Genomic DNA, 4,909 nt, shown 5'->3' with positions numbered 1-4,909 from the left:
TATCAGTCTTGATGTTTTCCAACACAAAAGAAAGTCTTTTTTTTCTAATCATCAGTTTAGCAGTTTGTTGACATATGCAGACAAGTTGGGGACTAACTGGTGTCTTGGAGATTTTACGAATACTTCAATCAATTGCTGATTTGCAAAGCCCAGCTTGTCCCCTGTCACTTGTCGTGTAGTAAGGGACTGATATTCCTTTACGCTATGACATTGTTAATGTTATTACAGTAAGTGAATGGGGTGGGTTTAAGGCTGCAGTGTTTCAGTTACACACAGTGTGTAAGCTTGGTGTGTGTGTGTGTGTGTGTGTGTGTGGGGGGGGGGGGTAAAGCTGGAAGTCACTTTGGCAGGGGAGGTTGTGGAGGTGCCAGACGTGAAACTATCAGGGAGAATCTGGGATTCGAACCGACGATCATAGGTTTCTGGCACACCCAAGGGACGCAACTCTTTGTCGCGAATTGCGACTCCTTAGATTAGTGGATCCCCCGAGCTCCGGTATATGGCCTAATGGTTGCTATTTGAGTGGCGCCATCTCCAACTCTTTGTCGCGAATTGCGACTCCTTAGATGAGTGGGTCCCCCGAGCTCCGGTATATGGCCAAATGGTTGCTATTTGAGTGGCGCCATCTCCAACTCTTTGCCAGGCCATGATCACACTCACGCCCACTGTACATGAATACCCGTAACAAAGATTGAGTAGTATATATGTATCCTGCTGGACAAGTAAACTTGATTTGCTATAAAATAACATGATCACTATATTGCACGGGAATATAGACACAAGACAAGGGAATGAAAGTGTTGCTGATCAATGAAACAAGAGGTGACTTAAGTTCTTAGCCTTACTTTGAAGTACTGTGTGGATGGTAGTCCTGCACCATGACCGTGGAATATATTTATTTTATGAAAAAATAATAATCTAGAAATGCATACAAAAGCAAGTCTAGCCAGCTCAAGCTAGCTCTATTCCACAGCCTCCCAAGAATACCATGTGCTTCCTCCGGGGCGGATCTTCTATCCTGATCTTGAATTTCTGGAAATGAAAAGTTGAACTTTCTGAAATCAGCATAGGGAATTTTTTTATTTTTAGAGTCAAGAAGGATATTGTGTAATATAAGATTTCAGAGACTAAATGTTAGTCTATGTGGATGGATTTGCTTGCCAATTGTTTTTCAACATAATCAAACTGTCACGCTATGATCCAACCTGAATGCTGTTCCAAGCGGCGTTAAACCCAACTAACTCACTCTGGTCTCGCCTCTTGCTGATAATGATGCACTCAAGGCTCATCTATAGTGTCAACATCTCAAGTTGGTTGTTGTTGTTGTTGGTTTGTTGCTTTACGCCGTACTCAGCAATATTCCAGCTATATGACGGTAGTCTGTAACTAATCGCGTCTGGACCAGACAATCCAGTGATCGATTTCATAAGCATCGATTTGGATCGATGACATGCTTCAACCAAGTCAGCGATCCTGACCACACGATCCCGACAACATCTCAAGAAAATCAGCTGGGTCTGCTTCAAAACGATGTAAATTCACTCGAGGGATGGTGAACCAGTAGAGTTTCTGATGTGCCTACTGTATTGGTTGGTTGGATGCACATTACGAGTCGCTGATCATTCATTGTTACATCATGTAATTCGTCAACATTTTCGTTAGTGGTGGCAGTTTAACATCTTTTAAGTGGAATCATCTTCCTCTCTGTAAGTCTACCGCTCACACCACACTTGGATGGCTGTTGGCGTTAGCCCTGTCAGTTGGTAATACTTGATGACAGCGCTGTGGAAAACAGGGAATGCCTGGTCACTACTGCCTGCAGAACTAGGCTGCCTGGTTGTGTGTTTAACTCAAATGCAGCCTTTAAGCATAGAAAGTATTGTACTTAATATACTAGCACAAAAACATCCTGTGCAACATGACAAATCACACTAAGATAAAATTGCCCTTAATCTTTCAGAATCATGCAGGATAATCACATGCACAAACACTTTGTCTTGATTACCCATGGTGACCTTGAAATTGCACGTGCATCCCTGGCAATGGATGCATACACCCGTGAAGATCCGGGTACAGAATTGATCTTCAGCAACCCAGCTTGCTATAAGAGGCGACTGTCTTCGTAAGAGGCGATTAACGGGATCGGGTGGTCAGGGTCGCATGTCATGGTATCCCAATTGCGTTGATCGATGCTCCTGGTGTCGATCACTGGATTGTCTGGTCCAGTCTCGATTATTTACAGGCCGCCGTCATATAGCTGGAATATTGCTGAGTGCGGCGTTAAACAACAAACAGACAAACATTGTATGTATAACATTTATTTGTGAGAAGTGCGTCATACATTCACAGTGCACGTGGGACCGAGTCTGTTCAGACAGAGTAAATAGTTGAAGTGTTTTAACTGTGAAAAGCACATTTGTTGACGGTCAAACCTCGTAAATGTTAGGCCACGCTTACCGGAAATGAGCGGTTGCGTGCAATTGCAATGCTTGAAACTGGAATTTCTCAAAGCGTTGTTGCTTGGCGATTTAGTGTCTCTCGTATCCCCAAAGAGCAACTCTGGGGTCTGTACAAACAGACTGGCACCTCCAGGCACCGGCCACGATCTGGACGTCCACGAGTAACGTCACGTTGGCAAGAAAATAATATCCGTCACGTTCGACTTCGAAATCGGTTTCAGACCGCCACAGCCCGCAGCATCCCTGGCTCACGTCCGATAAGTGCAAGGTCTGTGAGGAATCGACTACGAGTGCATAACATCCGACCACGACGTCCAACCTGTACTTCCAATTGTGCCGCTACGTCATCTAACTGCACATCTGACCCGTGAAGATCCGGCAACCTTCAGCAACCCATGCTTGCCGTAAAAGGAGACTATGCTTGTCATAAGAGGCGACTAACGGGATCGGGTAGTCAGGCTCGCTGACTTGGTTGATGCATGTCATCAATCCCAATTTGCCTGGATCGACGTTATGTCAATCACTGGATTGTCTGGTCCAGGCTCGATTATTTAAAGACCGCCGTCATAGAGCTGAAATATTGTGCGGCGGCGTTAAACAACAAACTGCACATCTGAATTTCCGTGTAAAGGACTGGAGGTTAGCCAGTCCAGTTCCCGAGGTTATAGAAAAAAACAACATTGTGGCAGAGCACTTCAATTCATATTGGTTTCTTAATGTCTAAATTTGAACAAGATAAAGAGCTAGCTGGAATAAAATGCTGTCATTTGTTGTGAGTAAAGATGCAGAGCTTATGCATGTTAGGATATTCATAATAGTCTGTATCAAGGACAAATATCTTGATCTAATGTAAGTATATGCTGGACAAATGAAAACTGCATGGTATTCATCATGTACGTCTTCTCGACAAATTGCATAAACTATAAGTAAAGTCATGATCACTAGACATTCTATATTTATGTCTTTCTATTGGCACATCATAGTTGCACAGATGCTGAATTATCATCACAATGTTAGGTGAGGTGAGGTGAAATGGGGTTTAACGTCGCGTCCAAGATTATTGCACTTATATAGCGACCCGCAATGTTAGAGTTACATGCTTTAAAATGATCTTACTTTAGATTTAGAGCACATTACAATAACTCAGGAATTTTGGAGCAAGTGCATATGTCATGAACAGTGGTAAAACAATACACTGATATTCTGATGCCATTCATTATCTTCTCAGTATACAAAAAATATAATAGAATTGTTATCACCTTTGAAAACAACATGGAAACCGTTGATATTGTGTAACAATATTTCTTTCAATTATCATTTACTGTTGCATCTCTGTCGAATTCAGCCGATCAACAACACCCAGATGTAACCCGGATAGTTAGTCAACACCCAGATGTAACCTGGATAGTGAGTCAACACCCAGATGTAACCCGGATAGTCAGTCAACACCCATATGTAACCCGGATAGTCAGTCAACACCCAGATGTAACCCGGATAGTCAGTCAACACCCAGATGAACCTGGATAGTTAGTCAACACCCGGATGTAACCTGGATAGTTAGTCAACACCCATATGTAACCCGGATAGTCAGTTAACACCCAGATGTAGCCCGGATAGTCAGTCAACACCCAGATGTAACCTGGATAGTCAGTCAACACCCAGATGTAACCCGGATAGTCAGTCAACACCCAGATGTAACCTGGATAGTTAGTCAACACCCGGATGTAACCTGGATAGTTAGTCAACACCCAGATGTAACCCGGATAGTCAGTCAACACCCAGATGTAACCCGGATAGTCAGTCAACACCCAGATGTAACCTGGATAGTTAGTCAACACCCGGATGTAACCTGGATAGTTAGTCAACACCCATATGTAACCCGGATAGTCAGTCAACACCCAGATGTAGCCCGGATAGTTAGTCAACACCCAGATGTAACCCGGATAGTCAGTCAACACCCAGATGTAACCCGGATAGTCAGTCAAAACCCAGATATAACCCGGATAGTAGTCAACACCCAGATGTAACCTGGATAGTCAGTCAACACCCAGATGTAACCCGGATAGATCATAAAACCCAGATGTAACCCGGATAGTTAGTCAACACCCAGATGTAACCCGGATAGATCATAAAACCCAGATGTAACCCGGATAGTTAGTCAACACCCAGATGTAACCCAGATAGATCATAAAACCCAGATGTAACCTGGATAGTCAGTCAACACCCAGATGTAACGCGGATAGTCAGTCAAAACCCAGATGTAACCTGGATAGTTAGTCAACACCCAGATGTAACCCGGATAGTCAGTCAACACCCAGATGTAACCTGGATAGTTAGTCAACACCCAGATGTAACCCGGATAGTCAGTCAACACCCAGATGTAACCCGGATAGTTAATCAACACCCATATGTAACCCGGATAGTCAACACCCAGATGTAACCTGGATAGT

This window comes from Haliotis rufescens, unplaced genomic scaffold, assembly GCF_023055435.1.
Source record: "Haliotis rufescens isolate VD_foot unplaced genomic scaffold, xgHalRufe1.0.p SCAF_9, whole genome shotgun sequence".
Taxonomy (NCBI): Eukaryota; Metazoa; Mollusca; class Gastropoda; order Lepetellida; family Haliotidae; genus Haliotis; species Haliotis rufescens.
This window is presented reverse-complemented; position numbering follows the sequence as displayed.